The sequence below is a fragment of the Callithrix jacchus genome, chromosome 20 (genome assembly GCF_049354715.1).
Source record: "Callithrix jacchus isolate 240 chromosome 20, calJac240_pri, whole genome shotgun sequence".
NCBI lineage: Eukaryota > Metazoa > Chordata > Mammalia > Primates > Cebidae > Callithrix > Callithrix jacchus.
This window is the reverse complement of record NC_133521.1, coordinates 15,417,338-15,438,989: the sequence shown is the minus strand read 5'-3', so window position 1 is coordinate 15,438,989 and position 21,652 is coordinate 15,417,338. Positions and strand designations below refer to the sequence as shown.

Sequence of the window (21,652 nt, the reverse complement as noted above, 5' to 3'; positions counted from 1 at the left end):
CTTGGAAGCACTTGAGAACTGGAGGCATCAGGAATCTCTAAAGTGGGGATGAAGGAAAGGCTAAAAACAGGGATTGTTGGCCGGGCACAGTGGCTCACGTCTGTGATCCCAACATTTTGGGAGGCTGAGGCAGGAGGATTGCTTGAGACCGGGAGTTCGAGACCAGCCTGGGCAACATTGCAAAACCCTGATTCTACAAAAAGAAAGAAAAATACAAAAATTAGCTGTGTGTGGCAGCCTGTGCTTGTATCCCCAGCTATTCAGGTGGGTGAGGTGGAAGAATCACCTGAGCCCAGGAGATGGAGGCTGCAGTGAGTTAAAATCATACCACTGCACTCCAGCCTGGGCAACAGAATGAGACCTTGTCTCCAAACAACAACAAAAAAAAATAAAAATAAAAACAGGTATTGTTGGTTGTGAGGCTTTAAAATGTTCAACTCAATCCCCAGATCTCCCCAGCCACCTCGAGTATCCAGGCCTTTCCTCACCATCCTGCCTTCCCCAGTCCTGCTCCACACAAAGTTTACTCTCTGGAGAGAGGAGGTACCATAAAGAATCAGAGGGAAAGGGGAAATTAAACAATATCCCCTCCCCACGTTCTCCCCGACTCAGATTCCAGAAGACTGCAGCAGCTGGGGTTATGCCCTGAGGCAGGAGAAAAGTCTGAAGAGCTGACCATTCCAAGAATAGTATCCTATAAGTACTGCCATTTTTATATTCCTCAATGTCATGCAAGACCTTACTTACAGTGAAATTTCACCAGTCACCAAGCTCTGCCAAGCAATTAGGTTTTTAGTGCTCCTGTCTTAAAGATGAATGATCAACCAAGGATTACTGAGTATTTCAAAACACACACCATTTCTTGAGAAGCTGCTGGAGGATGTGCTCCAACAAAATGAAAGAGTAAATTATGAAAGAAGACACAGGGTACAGGAAACCCTGTACCCTACCATGGGAGAAGTAAAGCTACTCCCCAGAAAATGTGTGAAGGGAAGGCCCAGGCTGATGTCAAACAGCAGGACTAGGGCATTTCCCATCTGGAGGGAGCAGGAGAAAAGAATGCCCCTGGAGGGAGGTCTTCATGAAAAAAAATAGGAAGAGGAAAAGGAGAGGAGATAAACTATCCAATAGGTTTGAGCAACTAGAAAAATTGCTTTCTGAGATGTCTTACAGAAAATTTGTAAATACAAAAATAAAAAGAAGCAATTAATTTCAAGAAAACCAAGTTGTACAAGAAAGAAAATGAAATGCTGCTACACAACTTGACTTAATATGGAATGGAATGTATATAATAGAAACATCGAATGGGAGATGTTTTTAATTGTGTAAAAACCATATTAAGATGATTTTGATTTCCACTTGAAAGTAGAGCCAACTGGGAACATTGTTCCCGTCATAGCAAAGGGAAAGCCAAATAATGTACAAAATCTTTTTTTTTTTTTAGCTTACTGGGGAGCTGAGGTCACAAGCCACCAAGTAAACTGGTTTCTGGAGATAACCAGAACATGTTATCTGTTTTGGATGAAACACATCTGTTTCATGTTGACAGAGCATGGAGGAATAGGTAGTTGCCACAAAGTAGATAAGGAGAAAATGACTAATACCTTAATGAATTCTTAATGACTAAGCATTATCGAGAGTGGGAGTTTACTGGGAGCCCCAGACACAAGATAGCCTGTACCCTCTAGACAGCTTCTTCCTACAGTCTTCCACTGGACACTCATGAGAATGATGTGGAGTGGGACAGGGCCCGAGAGAACCCCATGATGACACAGCCATGCCGAACATGCTGGAGCAGTACCTGGAGAAGCATATCTGTGCTCTGGGACCTGCATGAGTGCACGGTGGTAACTGGCTGCTGCTGAGAGATAAACCTGCACCCTGGCTTTGCTTTGATGTAAGATGCCCATCCCACAGGTCCCTGACCTGCTACAAGGCAAATGTGGACTGCCTCTGCTGGAGGAGAAGACCCTTCAACCACAATGCTGCAGTGACACTAAGCAAAAGCCATCAGGGCCGGGTGCCTTGGCTCATGCCAGTAATCCCAATACTTTGGGTGGCTGAGGTGGGTGAATTGATTGAGCCCAGGGATTCGAGACCAGCCTGGGCAACACGGCAAAACTCTGCCTCTAAAAAAAATAATAAATAAATTAGCCAGGTGAGATGGTACATGCCTGTTTTCCCAGCTACTCAGGAGGCTGAGGTGTGAGAATCACCTGAGCCTGTAAAGTTGGAGGCTGCAGTGAGCTGCAATAGCACCACTGCACTCCATCCTGGGCAACAGAGTGAGACCCTGTCTCAAAAGAAAACAAACAAAAAAAGCCACTGGACACTGGCAAAGAAGAGGAAATCCATTAGTGACCAGGATTCTGCACTGCTATAAAACAGAGGGCTGTGCCTACCACTGGGAAAAGAGCAGGAACCTCACTCCCACTCAAGATCCCCCAACTAATAAGGCAGAGTTTCGTTCCCATGGAGGTGAAGCAGAGGAAGTCTGCCTGGATTCTAGTACCTGCACTGAATAAGAGGCAGAGGTTTTCAAAATCTGGAGGAGAAACAGGAACACGAAGAGCCCCTCCTGGGGCTCAGGCTCAAGACTGTCTAAGGCTGAAGCTAGAGCAGGAGAATGAAGACTTCACTGCCTCTACCACAAGCCTTGCACCAAGCACCAAGTAACAGCAGTCTACCACTTGGGAAGAGACTTCAACACGGAGAGAGGTTTCCTCTGTGCTGCATGCATGCAATGCTGAGTGCCGAGGGGGGAATGCTGGGAAAATCCCTGTGGGACTCAAGTCCTCATACTGAACACAAAGTAGGGACAGTCCAACACTGGAGAAATTTGGAGCCTGTAGAAGGTAATTATAGCAACAACAAAACCTAAATCCATCTGAGCACTGTGGCTCATGCCTGTTATCCCAGCACTTTGGGAGGCTGAGGTGGGAGGATCATTTGAGCGCAAGAGTGCAAGATCAGCCTGGGCAACATAGTGAGACTCCATCTCTAAATAAACAGATAAATAAATAAAATGTAAACCTTAATCAACTACAGATTAAATTGACTTGATGCCCTACACTACAGCCATGACATAAGAAATATTCCAATTTCTAGGCATAAATATCATTTACTTTATTACTGTTCTATTACACACAATGCCCAGTGGCTAATCAAACATTTTAAGACATAGAGAACCAGATCTAGAGATGGCCAAAATGTTGGAACTATCAGATAGAAACAAGATAGCTATCATAAATACGCTAACGGGTGTAGTGAAAATGGTAGACTTCTAAGAACAGATGGGAAATTTCAGCAGAACAATGGAAACTGTTAAGGCTAGTCAAGTAGAAATGTGAGTAATGAAAACCTCAGTATCAGTGATGAAGAATTCCTTCAATGGGTTTTTCAGCAAACTGGACACAGCAAAGTAAAGCATCCTGGAACTTGATGATAGTGTACAGAAATCATCCAAATGGAAATACAAAGAGTGAGAAGAGTGAAAATAAAAATCAACAGACTACCCAAGAAGTGCTCACACAGTCTGTATACATATCATTGGGATTAGCTAAAGGAGAGGGAACAGAGAAGTAGAAACAAAGAAAAGAACATTTTAAATGGCCAAATTTTTTCCAAAATTAATAAAAAGCAACAAACCATCACCCAAGAAGCTCTGCAAAACCCCATGGAATAAAAGCAAAGAAAAACACACGTAGATACATTCTAGTCAAACTGCTGCAGAATCAAAGATGAAATCTTGAAGTCGACCAAAAAAAAAAAAAAAAAAAAAAAAGACTCATTGTACCCAGAAGATAAAAGATACAAACTACAAGACTTCTTATCAGAAACTATACAAACCAGATGATAACGCAGCCATATCATTCAGTAAAAATCTGTCATTCTAACACTCCATGACCAGTGAAAATATCTTTCAAAAACGAAGACAAGGTTGGGTGCAGTGGCTCATATCTGTAATTCCAGCACTTTGGGAGGCTGAGGTGGGTGGATCGTTTAAGCCCAGGAGTTCAAAACCAGCCTGGCCAACATGGTGAAACCTTGTCTCTACAAAATATACAAAAATAGCCAGGCATGGTGACATGCACCTGTAGTCCCAGCTATTCAGGAGGCTAAGGCTGGAGGATCACTTGAGTCCGGGAGGTCAAGACTGCAGTGAGCCATAATCATGCCATTGCACTCCAGCCTCCTGGGTGACAGAACAAAACCCTGTCAAAAAAAAAAGTAGACAAAATAAGAACTGCTTTACATGAGCAAGGAGTTAGAGAACTCATTGCCAGCAGATCGGCACTGAAATAAATACTGAAGAAAATTCTTAGGGCATAAGGAAAATTATGCCAGTTGGAAATAAACTTACACAAAGAAATGAAGAGTACTGAAATTGGCAAAAATGTGTCAAATATAAAATAAATTTCCTTGGTTTTAATATCTGTTTAATGCAAAAATAGTAACAATGCATTATGGGGATCACAGTATATGCAGAACTAGAAGGGTACCACAAAAATAGCACAACAGGCAGGAGGGAGGAAATGGACATATTTGGTTGTGAGGTTATTAAACTATATTTTAAGTACTATAATGTTATTTGAAGGTAAATTGTGGAAAGTTAAATATATGTATTTAAATCCTAGAGCGCCATTACAAAAAAATAGAAAATGATAAGATATAGCTAGTAAGGCAATAGTAGAGATACAAGAATACTATGGGAGCAGTGTGAAGAAGAGGTGAGAACGACCCCTGAACCAACCAAAGCCCACACGCCCCTGCATCCCGTGCGCTCCTGCATCCCGTGCTCCCCTGCATCCCATGCACCCCTGCATCCCGTGTGCTCCTGCATCCCGTGCGCCCCTGCATCCCGTGCGCCCCTGCATCCCGTGTGCCCCTGCATCCCGTGCGCCCCTGCATCCCGTGCGCTCCTGCATCCCGTGCGCCCCTGCATCCCGTGCGCCCCTGCATCCCGTGCGCCCCTGCATCCCGTGCGCCCCTGCATCCCGTGCGCTCCTGCATCCCGTGTGCCCCTGCATCCCGTGTGCCCCTGCATCCCGTGTGCCCCTGCATCCCGTGCGCTCCTGCATCCCGTGCGCCCCTGCATCCCGTGCGCCCCTGCATCCCGTGCGCCCCTGCATCCCGTGTGCCCCTGCATCCTGTGCGCCCCTGCATCCCGTGTGCCCCTGCATCCTGTGCGCCCCTGCATCCCATGCGCCCCTGCATCCTGTGCGCTCCTGCATCCCATGCCCAGATCCTACAACCCGCTGCCGTGGCCGCCACCACCATGCCCAAGAGGAAGGCTGAAGGCGATGCTAAAGGAGATAAAGTCAAGGTGAAGGACGAACCACAGAAAAGATCTGTGAAGTTGTCTGCTAAACCCACTCCTCCAAAGCCAGAGCCCAAGCCAAAAAAGGCCCCTGCAAAGAAGGGAGAGAAGGTACCCAAAGGGAAAAAGGGACAAGCGGCTGCTGGCAAGGAGAGGAATGACCCTGCAGAAAATGGAGATGCCCAAACAGACCAGGCACAGAAAGTAGAAGATGCCGGAGATGCCAAGTGCAGTGTGTGCATTTTTTATCACTGTGTGCTTCTGGTGACTGTACAGTTTGAAATACTATTTTTTATCAAGTATTATAAAAATGTAGAATTTTGTTTTACCTTTTTTTTAAGCTATGTTGTTAGCACATGGAACACTTCATTGCTGTTTTGGGGGAAGGGGCATATGTCACTAAAAGAATGTCTCTGAATCGGGACTGATACGGGGAAAACACCTTTCCCTTCTAGTTTTGAGAGACTTCCTCTTGGCTCCCAGGAAAAGGGATTCCCTGACTTGACGCACATGGCCACCTTGGCACACAAAAGCCTTGTGCTATGGAAAAACAAATTCATTTTCATGTCCTCTTCTCCCTTTCTGTCCTTCAGCATAGAGTTAACTCCCTTAAGCCAACTCATCTGTTGGGACCTGACCCCCAGTCATTGGTTACCACTGTGTCAGGCAATCTGGACTTTCCAGTGATGCCACTGAGATGGCACCTGTCAAAAGAACAGTGGTTCCACTTCCGGATTGTGGATCTTCAGATATTCTGCTATTTTCATTTCACTTCCTGAACATCAGGGTGGCCTTGTGAAAAGTTGTTAAGCAACATGCTAAATGTGAAATGTCAACCTTCGTTCTAAACTTTCCCTGTTCAGAGCATCAGAGGTAGACATCACTGGGTTTTCTAGTGGCTTTCTGATTTTTGGTAGTCCATCGAAGAAGGGGGTCTGAAAGTTGTTGTATACTGTTAACAACTGTCTGCCCATGTCCTGTCTGAAATATCATGATTGTTTATGGAAACTATCTTTAATAAAGCTGGATGTGGTTTGGCTTGGAGAAAAAACAGAATATAATGAAAACTGCTCAATCCAAAATAAGAGAGGCCAAGAAGAAAGAGAAGCAAAGAACAGATAGAACAAGGAGAAAACAAACAGCAAGATGGCAGATATAAACCAATCATATAGATAATTACATTAGACATAGTCTAAAAGCTCCAATTAAAAGGCAGAAATTGTCAGACTGGATTATAAAGACACCAATAAATTACATGTGAAATGATGAAAAAAAGATATACCAATCGTAAGTGTATTAGCCCAGTCTCACATTGCTATAAAGAGCCATCAAAGACTGGGTAATTTATAAAGAAAAGAGGTTTAATTGACTCACAGTTCCAGAGGCATGGCTGGGGAGACCTTAGGAAACTTACAATGATGGCAGAAGGTAAAGGGAAAGCAAGCACATCTTCACATAGCAGCAGGGGAGAGAGAGAGAGAAGGGGGAATTACCACACACTTTTAAATCAACAGATCTTGTGAGAACTCACTATCAGGAGAACAGCAAGGGGGAAATCTGTCCCCATGATCCAATCACCTCCCACCAGGTCCCTCCCCAATGTTGAAAATTACAATTCGAGATGAAATTTGTGTGGGGACACAGAGCCAAGACATATCAATAAGTAAGATGGAATAGCTATATTAATATCTGAAAAAGTAAACTTCAGGATAAAGAGTATTAGCAGGTATAAAGATTATATAAGGCTAAAGACTAATTCATCAAGAAAATATAACAATCTTTAATGTGTGTGTATCTAATAACAGAAGCTTTGAAAAATAAAGCAAAAATTGCTAACATTAAAGGGAGAAATTGATAAAGCAACACTTTACAGTTGCAAAATGCAATGCTTCTCTCTGAGTAATCAATAAAACAAGTAGACAAAAATTGATATAGAGGATGTATTAGTCCATTCTCACTCTGCTATGAAGAAATATCCAAGACTGGGTAATTTGTAAAGAAAATGGGTTTAATTGATTCACAGTTCAACGTGGCTCGGGAGACCTCAGGAAATTTACCATCACAGAGGAAGGCAACTCTTCACAGGGTGGCAGGAGAGAGAATGGCCAGCAGGGGAAAAGCCGGATGCTCATAAAACCACCAGATCTTGTGAGAACTCACTCACCATCACAAGAGCAGCATGGGGAAACTGCCCCCATGATCCAATCACTCCCCATTGGGTCCCTCCCATGACCATGGGGATTATGGGAACTATAATTCAAGATGAGATTTGGGAAGAGGCACAGCCAAACCATATCGGAAGACATGAACAGCACTATTAACTATCTTGTTTATGTTTATAGAACACTCTCCTAATTACAGCAAAATACATATTCATTTTGATTACAAGAGAAAACATTCACAAAGATAGATCATATTCTGGGCCATAAAATAAATCTAAATAAATGTAAAAGGATTAAAAGCATACAAAATAAGTTCTGTAGCCACCAGGAACCTAAACTAGAAATCAAAAACATAGAGATACCTAGAAAAATCCTCCAAATATTTGGAAATTAAATAATACACTATTAAGTAAGCCATGAGTCAGAGACAAATCACAAGGGAAATTATAAAATATATTCAACTGAATAAAAATGAAAACACAACATATATTTGTGGAATGCAGCTAAAGCAGTGCTTAGAGAAAAATTTATAGCATTAAATGCTTATATTAGGAAAGATGAAGGATTTCAAGTCAGTAATGTAAGCTTCCACCTTAATAAATATAAAAAGAAGAGCAAAATAAGCACAAAATAAACAGAAGGAAAAATAATAATAAAGACAAAATTATAATTCAATAAAATAGAAAATGCAGAAGGAGCAGAGAAAAATCAATGAAACCAAAAGCTGGTTATTTGACAATCTCAATATTGATAAGTCTATAACCAGAATGATAAAGGGAAAAAAGGACAAAGTACAATGACCAATTATCAGCAATAAAAGAGGGGCTATTGCAACAGAATCTGCAGATACCAAAAAATAGGCAGATAATATTAACAATTTATGGTAAAAAAATTCCATAACTTAGGTAAAATGAAAAAAAATCCTTGAAATACACAAACTATCAAAGCTTCCTCAAGAAAAAATAGAAAATCGGAATGGTCACCCATTGGTTAAAGGAATTGAAGTTTTGATTTAAAAACCTTCCCACAAAGAAACACTAAACCCAGATGGCCTTACTGGTTAATTCTTCCAAACATTTAAAAAAAAGTTATAATATCAATTCTACAGAAACTCTCACAAAAAAATAGAAGACAAAATAAGTAATGATAGCAATCCTAAATGTATTCCTTTAGAAAATAAAAGAGACAATGCTTCCAAATTCATTTTAGGAGCCTAATATTACCATAGTTCCGAGACTAGCCACGGACACTACCAGAAAACTACAGAGTAACACCCCTCATGAATACAGACCCAATCCCAATTAAAATCACTGTGGGGTATTCTGTAGAAACTGACAAGCTGACTATAAAATATATATGTAAAAACAAAGGATCTTGAATAGACAAAACAATTCTGTAAAAGAAGAATGAGGCTGGGTGTGGTGGCTCACGCCTATAATCCCAGCACTTTGGGAGGCCAAAACAGGTGGATCACCTGAGGTCAAGAATTCGAGACCATCCTGGGCAACATGGTGAAACGCAGTCTCTAGTAAAACTACAAAAAATTAGCTAAGCATGGTGATGCATAGTCCTAGCTACTCAGGAGGCTGAGGCAGGAGAATCGCTTGAACCCAGGAGGTGGAGGTTGCAGCAAGCCGATATTGCGCCACAGCACTCTAGCCTGGCAAGAGAGACTCCATCTCAAAAAAAAAAAAAAAAAAAAAGGAAGAAAGACAAAGAAAAATGAATTTAGAGGAGTCACACTACCTGATTTCAAGGCTTACTATAAAGCTACAATAATCAAGACAGTGTGCTATTGTCATAAGGACAGATAAAGAAACAAATAGAACAGAATAGAGAGTCCAAAAATTTGTTCATATATTGACTTTTTGTTGATTAACTTTGACAAAGATGCAAAGGTAATTCAGTAGAGAAAGGATAATCGATTCAACAATTAGTGATGGAACAACTGGACAGGTCATGCCAAAGAAACACACACACACAAACACACACACACCTCGAATTCATCTTGAAGCACATACAAAATTTAACCCAGAATGGATCACTGATGCAAGTAACAAGACTAAAACTGTATGGGTATACCTGGTTTTATTGCATTTTGCAGATCTCGTGTTTTTTGTTCTTTTTACAAATTGAAGGTTGCAGCAACCCTGCAAGGACATCTATCTGTGACTCACTTTATTACCATATTTGCTTTACTGTGATGGTCTAAAACCAAACCCAAAATATCTTCAAGATATGCCTGTAAAACTCCTGAAAAAAAAACAAAAAAGAAAATCTTTCCTTCTTTTGCATCTTTGGGTTATGCAAAGATTTCTTAAAAACAACACCAAAAACATGATCCCATGGCAAAAAAAAAAAAAAACTGATAAACCGAATTGCATCAGAATTAAAACTGCTGCTTTTTGATGGTCATAGTTAGGAAAATGAGAAGATAAGTCACAGACTGAGAAAATATTTACAAACACATATCTGATGTTTTTAAAAAATTGTATCTGGACTACATGAAGAACTCTTACACAAGTAATAAGAGGACAAACAACTCAATAAAGATGGAAAAAGATTTGAACAATCACTATACCAAAGAAGGTGTATAGATGACCGAGCACGGCGGCTCATGCCTGTAATCCCAGCACTTTGGGAGGCCAAGGCAGGTGGATCACCTGAGGTTAGGATTTCGAAACCAGCCTGGCCAACATGGTGACACCCCTGTCTCTATAAAAATATAACAATTAGCCAGGCATGGCAGTACGTGCCTGTAATTCTAGCTACTTGGGAGGCTAAGGCAGGAAAATTGCTTCAACCCAGGAGGAGGAGGCTGTAGTGAGCTGATGTCATGCCATTGCATTCCAGCCTGGGCAAGAGAGCTAGAACTACATGTTAAAAAAAAGAAGAAGAAGAAGAAGAAGGTGGTATAGATGCAAATGAAAAATACTTAATATCATTAGTCATTAGAGAAATGCATATACAAACCATGGTGAGCTATCCCTACACACCTTCTAGAATGACTAATATTAAAATGACTGGTAATACAAAGTGTTGTTGAGGATATAGAACAGCTGGAAGTCTCATACACTTCTGGAGGGAATGTAACATGGAAGTGGAATCTAGAAAAGTCAAAACTATAGGATCAGAGAACAAATCAGTAGTTGCCAGGGAGTAGCGAAAAGATATTGACTACAAAAGGGCATGAGACAACTTTTCAGGGGTCAGCAATGTTCTAGATTTTGAATGTGATATACATGTATACATGACTGTACACATTTGTCAAAATGCACCAAACTGCTCTCCAAACAGGTGAATTTTATTGTATGTATACTTCCATAAACAAGACTTTAGAAATCCAACGAAAAAACATATTAAGAGGATGAAGAAGAGGAAATAGGGGAGGGAGGGCAAGGGAACTGATGATCCTCCTGTTAGAAGAAAGAAAGTTGGCCGGGTGCGGTGGGTCACGCCTATAATCCCAGCACTTGGGGAGGCCGAGGCTGGTGGATCACAAGGTCAAGAGAACGAGACCATCCTGGTCAACATGATGAAACCTCATCTCTACTAAAAAATACAAAAATTAGCTGGGCATGATGGGACGCACCTGTAGTCTCAGGAGCACCCAGCTACTCAGGAGGCTGAGGCAGGAGAATTGCTTGAACCCAGGAGGCAGTTTGCGGTGAGCCGAGATTGTGTTACCCAGGCTGGAGTCCTGGGTGTGCGTCCCATCTCAAAAAAAAAAAAAAAGAGAAAAGAAAGTCAACAAAAACTCTCAAGGTTTCAAAGAGGAAGAACGACAAAACTCAAAACACCTGTTTGATGGTAGTGGTGGAGGAAAGTAGTTAAGAACATGAGTTTTCATTTTTCCACCGTTGGATTTGCAAAGATCTGGAATCTGATAGCACCCAGTGAGTCTGCAGGGACAGGCACATTCCTGCACTCTCCATCTAAGAGCTGAGCCTTGTCTGCAAGGGGATGGCTTAGCAACACATTCAAACTTTACGTTTTGAATATCCTTTGAGCCAGGAAACTCATTCTTATTAATTTATCCTCTGGAAAGAATAGGGCAAGCCAAGATTATATACAGACAAGACTATTTAGAATAGTATTGTTAATAAAGAAAAGTTGAAAGTTATGTAAATGTTTATCAATAGAGGAATAAATAAATTACACTCCAATTTCTTACTCCAATAAATTACACTCCAGTTTCTTGGAAAACTAAACGTACCTATCATATGACCCAATAATTGCGCTCTTGGGCTTTTATCCCAGAGAAGGGAAGCCTTGTGTTCATACTAAAACCTGTATATGAACACTCATAGCAGCTTCATTCCTAATAGCTTGAAAGTAAGTGAAAATGTTAAATGGGGATACATTTACATTCTGAAATACAACTCTCTGCAGTTAAAAAAATGAATTTCTAAAAAAAAGCTATTGACACACACAACTTGGATGGATCTTAAAGGAATTATTATGAGCAAAAAAAAAAAAGCCAATCTCAAAATGTTGGATGCAGTGGGATTCAATGTATGTAACAGTCTTGACATGACAAAATGATGGAGATGGTGAACAGAGAAGTGGTTGCAAAGGGTTAGGGTGGGGAGTGTGTTTTGTAAAGGCCTCCCCAAGGATCCTTGTGCGACGGAACCGTTGTGTGTCCTGATCATGGTGGTGTTTACAGGAATCTCTTTTATTTTATCATGTCATAAAATTGCAAGGAAAACAGTTTGGCACTTTCTTATAATGTTAAAAGGCACTTACCAGGGTCCGGGCGCAGTGGCTCATGCCTGTAATTCCAACACTTTGGGAGGCCGAGGCGGGCGGATCACGAGATCAGGAGATTGAGACCATCCTAGCTAACACCATGAAACCCCGCCTCTACTAAAAATACTAAAAATTAGCTGGGCGTGGTGGCACGTGCCTGTGGTCCCAGCTACTCGGGTGGCTGAGGAAGAAAATCACTTGGACCCAGGAGGCGGAGGTCGCTGTGAGCAGAGATTGTGCCACTGCACTCCAGCCTGGACGACAGAGTGAGACTTCGTCTCAAAAAAAAAAAAAAATACACTTACCAAAGAACCAGCATATGTAAATGAGTGTGTATAGAACAGGCGAAATCAGAATGAAGTCTGTAAACTGTACCAAAGACAATTTCCTGGCTTTGAAATTACACTCCAGGCCTGCAAGATGTTACTACCGGAGAATACGTGAAGGGTGTACAAAACCTTCTGGACTATTTTTTGCAGCCTTCTGTGAATTTATAATTTTTTCAAAATTAAAAGTTAAAATATGCAACAGATTGTCATTTCACTACTAAGAATTATCTGTATTCTTTAAAAAGAAAATGTGTACAGCCAGGCACCATAGCTTGCACCTGTATCCCAAGCTAAGGCAGGAGAATCACCTGAGGCCAGGCCAATCATTTGGGAGGCTGGGTGCGGTGGCTCACACCTTAATCACAGCACTTCAAGACCAGCCTAGGCAACATAGCGAGACCCAGCACAGTGGGTCACAGAAGGCTGGGTTCTTATTTATTTGGCTATTTGCAGGGTCCAGTCCCGCAGGGTCTAGTGGGTGTTCTTTTGTGTTCAGACACGATAGCTCGCAGGAAAGAAAGACACAAGACACAGAGATAAGAGAAGGACTCAGCTGGGCCGGGGGACCACTGCTACCAACAGCGGAGTCCAGTATTGGCCCCGAATGCCTGGACACGCTGATATTTATTGTACACAGGGCAGGGGGCAGGGTAAGGAGAGTGAATCATCTGACATGATGGATAGGGTCAAGCAAATCACGTGCTTACAGTACAGGGCCCCCCGCCCCTCAGGGAGGCGCTGCAAGGAGGAGAGGCACTTAGGTCAGCATCTCTCTATGCACTTATCAGAAAGATCAAAGGCTTTTAGGATTCCTCTATTCTTACTTCTCACGACTTCTAAGAACTTAAAAAGAGCACCGGGTGAGAAAGCAGAACATGAAAGTTGATAAGGATAGTGACCGCCGGAGCACAGCACCACAGAGAGACATTTAAGCCCCTGGATGTCTGCGGGCAGGCCTGGCTCAAGAGCCAGGCAGAGCAGTGGTCCCTGGATTCCCAGTGAAAGGGAAACTCCCCTTCATGGCCTGCTAAGTAAGGGGCACCTTCCCAGGCACTGGCGTTACCACAAGGCCAGCCTGCTAAGTAACGGGCACCTTCCCAGGGGCTGGTGCTACCGCAAGGCTCTCACTCTTGCCTCCTGATCAGTCTGACAGGTCCCTTCAGTTCCTAACTATATTTCACCTGATTGTCTATACCATAAGACTAAAATAATGATATGCTATAATACTAAAGCAAAGATTAATAAAGAATCATGATTTAATAGGATTGATTATATAATTGATTTTGTGATTGTTTCTAAATATATTTGGTATCATTGCTAAAACTAAGTAATCAGTTATTTATTATACTGGGACAGCTTGTGACTTCAAGTCTCTTGCCTTGGCACCTGGGCAACCTTCTTCCCACGGCTATTTGGTTATTTATTTGGCATGTTATTCACTTCCCCTCTCAGAACCTCAGAGAAAAGACAAGGAAAAGGATTTGCAGGGGCTGGGTATGGTGGCTCATGCCTTAATCACAGCACTTCAGGAGGCTGAGGCAGAAAGATCACTTTGAGCCCAGGAGTCTGAGAACAGCCAGAGCAACATAACAAGATCCCCATCTCTACAAAATTAAACATTTAAAAAGCCCAGCGTGGTGGCATGTGCCTGTGGTCCCAGCTAGTTGGGAGGCTGAGGATACCTTGGGCCTGGGAGGTCAAGGCTGCAGTGAAACATGGTTGTACCACTGTACTCCAGCCTGGGTGACAGAGTGAGACTCTGTCTCAAAAAAAAAAAAAAAAAGCGCAAAAGGGTTTGGGGAGACAAAAGAAGCTACTGAATGAAATAATTTAAGAGAGAAAACAGGTCCAGTAGTGGAGGACCTGATAGCACAGGAAGGACCTTGGGTCAACCTGTCTGCCCTTCACTGTACTGTTGGGGAAACTGAGGCCCAGACAGACAGATGGATTTGACCTGCAGAGTGTAGCCCCTAAGACCAGGTCCTTACCCATACTGCTTCCAGGCAGGCACCGAGGGAAGAAGAGCCTGATCCCACCACACAACTGGGGAAATTGAGGCCAAAGCAGAAGTGACACCTCCCCCAGGCACTCCAGATAGAAGCTGTGGTTTCCACCCATTTTCCCATGAGCAAACTACGGTCTTCACTTCTGCTTGCAGCCTCCAAATTCCCCTCCACATTCCTCCAGAGAGGTCACCATGCACCAGCACCCCACACGCTCAGCCATCTCAGTTTCCACCCTGCAATCGTTATTTGGGGCCCTCTAGGAAACGACAATCCCTTACCTGACTTCCAGGATGGTTCCAGCTGATGGTGAGGAAACTAAATACGGCACAAAAGGAGTCTGCTTGGGCTTCCACAGCAGGTCAGTGGGCAAGCTGAGACTCAAACCCAGGCCTCCAAGGTCCAGGGCACTACCCCCTGCACACTGCAGCCTCCCAAAGATGGTTGGGTAGCTGAGGTACTGCATAGACAAGACAGACTATTTAGGCCAATAGAGAGATGAGGTATTGTGGAAAACAGGACGGAGCCTTTGCAAGATGAGAATTTGATAACCATTTCCAGTATTGTGCCTGGGCTGTGTGACATTGGGCAAGGCACTTGACCTCTCTATGCCTCAGCTTTTCTCATCTGTAAAATGAGGCCAAGGAAAACTATTTCCCAGAAAGAGAAACTCAAACAACAATTTCTATGATCCTCTCCTGGGAATCAGGCCGCGAGCCAGGTCCAGGGCTCTGACCAAAGTCCTTGGCCAGGAATACCTCTGAGCACAAGTCTTGGGAACCCCTGCCACCCTCCCTAGAGCTGACCATGCACCCCCAAAGCCCACCTCTCCTCAGCAGCACAGGGGCCTGCTGAGCCAGCCATTCTCCTCACACAGCCTCACCTGCCCCTGCCAACCACAGTCTGGAGCTCCTGCCCCTGGCCTCTCCCTGGCCTGGGTGAGGAATCAATCAACCTGTGGTCTCTGCAAAAAGGCCTTAAGAGGCCGGGCACGGTGGCTCACACCTGTAATCCCAGCAGTTTGGGAGGCCGAGGTAGGTGGATCAGCTGAGGTCAGGAGTTAGAGACCAACCTGACCAACATGGTGAAACCCCATCTCTACTAAAATTATGAAAATTAGCAGGGCGTGGTGGCACGCACCTGTAATCCCAGCTATTTGGGGGCTAAGGCAGGAGAATCGCTTGAACCTTGGAAGTAGAGGTTGCAGTGAGCAGAGATCATGCCACTGCACTCCAGCCTAGGGAACAGAGTAAGGCTTTATTAAAAAAAAAAAAAAAAAAAGCCCTAAGTGATGCTATTAGTAACCCCATTTCACAGGTGGGGAAAGAGAAGCCACACCAGAGCCCATAAGGACATCTGTGACCAAGCCAGCAGTAAGGCCATTTCCCCAAGACATGCTGTCCCCAGGATCCAATCCAGGTCACTCTGAAAGGAACTGCACCTCCTCCATTGCCAAGCACAAACTATGTGCTAGGCCCTCTACAGAGCCCCTGACAGCCATCCAGGGTGCAGGTTCCCAGACTCGCCCAATTTTGCAGATGAGAAACTGAGGTCCAGAAAAGAAACCTCCCTTCACTTGACCCAGACCTCATGGGGAAGCTAAGACTCGAGCCCCACACCTAACCACATCTTAATTTAAATCACCTCTCCTTCCAAAAGCATAGATCTCTACGTTTCCCCAGATGCGAAGCTGCCAACCACAAATGGAAGGAGGGTGGGTCCCCAGCTTTTGCACCCAGGATGTCGCCATGCCTGTGCCCATCTGGGCATGGGTATGCCCAGTGCCCACTGAGGGGCCTGTGGATAATGATAGAGAACTGGGCAGGGGAGAGTGGGGAGAGGCCCAGAGGGGGCTGACCTGTGAAGCTGCCGCTGCTGTCTCTGCTGCTCCCTCTGCTGCTGTCCTACTGCTTCTGCAGGAAGAAGGGGAAGTCGGGAGGTGTCTTCGACCGGCCTCTCCCTTTGCCCCACACCTACACCCCCACTTCGCTTCTCTCTGCTCCCTTCACTCCAGACCCAGATACCACACTCTCACTTCACTTCTTCTTTCACTAGCAGCAGCCTCTTTGCTTCCTCTGAGCTGGTGGTCATGCCCAGGTCACCCTCTGATATCACCCTGAAGAGCCTGCAGCACTTCCTGGGGTGGCTGCTCCTCTGTGGAGGAGCTCAAGGGCACAGCAGCATGGCCTTATGCACTGCTGGAGACCCAACTGAGCTCCGCATTCTTGGGCAAGAGATGTTGCCCCTCTGGGCCTCAGTTGTCTCATCAATAGAAAAGGGAAAATGATCACTGCCTGACCTGACCATCGATGGTCCTGATGATGGCAAGGACCTCAGGCAGGAGCTGGGTCAGACCGCCTGTGTTCAGGTACCAAGCCCATCACTTACTGGCTGGGTGACTTGGTCACTCTCCGAGCCTGTTTCCCTTCCATAAATGGAGATGATGACAGAACTCCTTGCAGTGTGAGGCTTACAAAAGGCAAGGCCGGCAGTCACCGAAGTGTCCCATGAAGCCATCATAGTTCCCAGATCAGGGACCTGAAGCCCAGAGAGGACCAGGGCCTGGCCCAGAGTTGCCAAGTGGCAGAGCCTGGTGGATAGGGGCCTCCCTGGCTACAGAGCCCAGAAAACGTGGGGCTGGAAAGCTGGCCAGCTTCTCCTGGAGCCAGGGGTCTGGATAAGCCTGTCCTGAAGCAACCATACCCTCTGAAGAGCTCTAAGGGAGCAAAGAGGTAGGGTGTGTGTGTGTGTGTGTGTGTGTGTGTGTGTGTGTGCGCGTGTGTGTGTGTACATGCACGTGTTGGTAACAGGGAGACGGTGCTCTCTCTTGACTAGGCCTCATCCAGACTTCTGGGAAAACTGTGACTCAAGAATGTGCTCTTCCAGCCCTGGGGGAAAGATGGAGAGGCAGCAAAAGGGAGAAACCAGACAGGTCCTAACATGGTCTCCCTCCTCTCTGGCCTCACTGGGGCCCTTCCCACCTCAGCCCAAGCACAGCTACCCACGTAGTACAGGTGGCCTCTGCAGAAGCAGAAGGGAACTGCTCCTTGGAGGGCAACCAGATCCCCACCCTAGCTGCACGGTGAAAGCTTTGCAGAGACACCAGTGCACCTGTGTCCTGCCTCCTGGGCTACACTCCCTCTGGGTGACTTGGCAAACCTTGGCCCTTCTTTGCACTTCAGTTTTCTTTGGTCTCAATCCAGATCTTGACTTCCAGGCCCCTCCTTTCTGAGGTCTCCCAGCCACCTCTAGGATTGCCACGCCAACCTCTTCCTTCCTCATGCTGAATATGAGCCCAGGTGGCTGTTCTCAGGGCTCAGGAGGAGGCCTTGCCTACCCCACAGGCCCTCTATTTCCCAGCCTGGGTTTGTACCAGTCTCACTGTGCCCTGCTTCAGTTGGGGGCTAAGTTAGTGCTTGTTACTTAGCCCTGCACTCCTGATTCTGAAACTCACTACCAAGATACTCTCCTGCTCAAAAGCCAGTGGTGAGGCTGGGTACGGTGGCTCAGGCCTGTAATCCCAGCACTTTGGGAGGCTGAGGTGGGTGGATCACTTGCCGCAACGAGTTCAAGACCAGCCTGGGCAACATGGCGAAAACCCATCTCTACTAAAGATGCAAAAATTAGCCAGGCATGATGGTGCACGCTTGTAATCCTAGGTACTCAGGAGGCTGAGGCACAAGAATCGCTTAACCTGGGAGGTGGAGGTGGCAATGAGCTGAGATCACACCACTACACTCCAGCTTGGGCAACAGAATGAGACTCTGTCAAAAAAAAAAAAAAAAAAAAAAAAGCCAGTGGTGGCTCCCTATTGCCTTCACAGTCTAACCCGCATCCAACTTCCACTGCCTCCCAGTCTGATTGTGCTTGCCACAGTAATACCCAACTCCCTGCTCAGGCCCAGCTGTGGTCCCACACATGTACCTGGGCAGCCCTCCAGCTCCTCTCCACCCCAGAGGGCTCTGCTGGATCCTGCCTCCTCCAGGAAGGCTTCTCTGCCTCCTACTCCTCTATAGAACATTCTGGATGCTTGAGCTGCAGGAAGCCTGCCAGTCCCCTCTCAGCCCCCAGGCAGGGAGGAGGCCACATACCATCCCAGTAAAGCGCCTCCCATGTGGGGGCTATTCACCCTGGTGAGCTGCAAATAGACTGTAGGTGGGACCCCTAAAGGACTTTAGATAAACTGAGTCACGCTGCAAAAACTCATTCACACATCTTTCTCAATCTAGGCTGTGTCCAGCAGAAGCCTCAGCTTAGAGTTAAACTGTTTTAACCCCTTTCTAACATGGACTATGTCCCTTATTTTTCCCCATTTTTCAATCTCTTATTAGACATCGAAACAGGAACATCTGACTTTTAAAAGTGGTAAGATATATATAACAAAAGTTATCATTTTAAGCATTTTTAAGTGAAGATTCAGGCCAGGTATAGTGGCTCAAACCTGTAATTCCAACACTTCAGACAAAGGCCTAGTGGCAGGACCACTTGAGCCCAGGAGTTCGAGACCACCCTGGGAAACACAGCGGACCCTGTCTTTACAAAAAAAAAAAAATAATTAGTTGGGCATGATGATGTGCCCCTGTAGATCCACCTATTCAGGAGGCTGAGATGGGAGGATCGCTTGAGCCCAGGAGGTCGAGGATACAGAGAGCTGTGTTCCCATCAGTGCACTCCAGCCTGGGTGACAGAGACAGACCCTGTCTCAAAAACAAAACAAAAATGCACAGTTCAATGGCATTAAGTACCTTCACACTGTCGTGTGAACATCACCACATCCCATCTTCAAAACATTTTTCATCTTCTCAAACTGAAACTCCATATGAAACACAACTTCCCGTTCTCTACTGCTCCCAGCCCTTGGCAACCACCGCTCTATTTTCTGTCTCTTGAATTTAACTACTCTAAGTACTTCAGCTTAGTAGAATCACAGTCTTTGTCCTTGCGTGACTTGCTCATTTCACTTAGCATGATGTCTTCAAGGCTGCTCCATGCTGGAGTGCCAGACCCTCATTCCTTTTATAGGTTGAATCATATAACTGTGCATATAATATACATTACATTTTGTTCATTCATCTGTTGATAGACACTTGAGTTGCTTCTACCTTTCAGCTATTGTGAATAATGCTTCAATGAACACGGGTGTAGAAATCAGGCCCCGTCTTAACAAAGAGAACATTTCTAGCTAGACTTTCCTGACATTGTTTTATTTGCATGCTATTTATTTTGATTATTTTTCTTCTATCTGTGGCAAATGATACAAATTTTCTATTTACCCTAGCAATGTGAAATAGCCCTTTAACATACACTTCCATCTTCAAAAGTGAAATAATTTGAAAAAAAAATGCTAAAGTAAATAAGGGCACAAGTGCCGTGTGCTGGTGGCAAAAAGTGGTGGCAGTGATACAGGAAAAGAGAACTGCTGGTGTGAGAAATATTGACACATGCCTCAGACAAAAACCTGACTGTTCTGAGCTGACAGGAGTGGGACAGGCTGCGAGAGAGAAACCCTGCAGAGACCACGGGGGAGGCTCAGTGATCCTGGAATCAGAGAGGCTCCTGGAGGTGCTGTTCTAGAAAGGTAACTACAGTAAAATTCAGTCAGATTTGGGATCCGACATCTCATAGGGTGACCCTGGACCAGTTACTTGAGAAGATCCTCTGGTCTCTGCCTCCCAAGTGGTGGGGACTGGAGGTGTGTACTACCACACCTGTCTAAATTTTTACCTTTTTGTAGAGACAGGGTCTCCCTATGTTGCCCATGCTAGTCTTGAACTCCTGGCCTCAGGCGATTCTCCCACTTCAGCTTCCCAAAGCACTGGGATTACAAGTATGAGCCACTGTGCCCAGTCCAGTCACTTCTAATCTTTACTTTTCTCATTATGAGAGGGTGGTAATAACACCCAGCCCCTAAGTAACTAAGAAAACATCGTGCAAGCTGCCAAAACCTATGGCCAGCACCCACCTTGGTTCTGCGATCAGGCAGGTCACCCTACCCTAACCCCCACAAAAGACAACCTCAGGACGGTATGTGTTGCTTCTCCCTTAGGAGAGAAGGCCTGACAGTGATGAGGTTACAGCTGGAGCTTAGGTGCACCATCAACTCAGTCTCCACCACCTTCTCCAGCCCTATTTCCACCTCCAAAAACTCTGGGCAAGAGCTCTGGGCTCTTGATCCAAGACTGTCACCAGCTGTAGGACCTTGTACAAGTCTGAGCCAAGAGCTTCTCTGAGGCTTCATTTCCCCCAGCTGTAAAATGTGGATGCTCTTGTCCTCTGAGTACTCAAACCCCACACATCTCCACCACAATCTGTCTCTGGCTGGTGAACAGCCGCTGTCAACATTCAGCCATGCAGAACAAACACAAAGCAAATGAATCCACAAGTGAAACTGCCAGTCTTGCAAAGTGTGCGATTTCACGAAGTTGGTGGAAGCAATGCAGGAGAAACGGAACAGCCGTTGCCCACAACATCTGCAAGAGAAGTGACCCAGACCCGAAAAGAATCACTGGACTATAAAAGGGTTCAGTGATCTTTGGGTTTGAGGAAGCTCTCAAATATTTTTGCAAAAATAAATCTCTTACTGCAAAAACCGATTCAGAAGGGAAAGTTGCTACATACTCAACTATTAAAAGAAAAAAAAGTCTTCCAGTATTAACATTTGATTCATTCTTGGTTCATTCTAAGGTGTGCTTGGTTGCAAACATAATCTAAACTCTGTTAATCATGGGGTAAAACTAATTTATCTTTGGAATTAACTTCATTTTCTAGGTAAAATCCCAATTTGACTACGTTCTCCCCACCATCTTGGTGAACGTTTGGTCTCCTTTTGAATAGATTCACCTCAGGGGCCTTCCAGGGTACAGGATGTGGGGGGGAGGTGTCCTCCAGACGCCAGTCGCAGCTTTCCAGTCAAGACGAAAAACACCCTACCCCCAACAGAGAGGAAGCCCCAAAACAGCTGGGCGCCCCCGAGAGCACAATACAGCGCATTACCGTAATTGCCCAGGGCCTGCCAACCACCATCGCAACGTGGAGAAAAGTTCAGCCCACTGGGTCGAGTACTCCCCGCGGCCCCGATTTCTTAAA

General features: G+C 44.9%; 1 protein-coding gene and 1 pseudogene across 4 annotated transcripts in view; one reads left to right on the top strand and one right to left on the bottom strand.

The window, feature by feature from the left end:
* The window catches only part of ADGRG5 (adhesion G protein-coupled receptor G5), a 47,022-nt gene that overhangs the window by 17,520 nt on the left and 7,850 nt on the right, over nt 1-21,652 (bottom strand). Inside the window, exons 1-3 of one of the 4 annotated variants that reach the window (XM_054248732.2) lie at nt 16,425-16,481; nt 14,848-15,026; nt 11,075-11,199 (exon numbers count right to left, since the gene is read on the bottom strand). The exons of 2 other annotated variants lie outside the window; for them this stretch is intronic. The gene's annotated coding sequence lies outside the window, so the exon portion shown is untranslated. Of the gene's footprint in view, nt 1-11,074; nt 11,200-14,847; nt 15,027-16,424; nt 16,482-21,652 lie in introns of those variants that run through there. One more of the 4 variants, XM_008985937.5, reaches the window with a different exon arrangement.
* On the top strand, nt 5,279-16,116 carry LOC144580606 (non-histone chromosomal protein HMG-17 pseudogene; annotated as a pseudogene).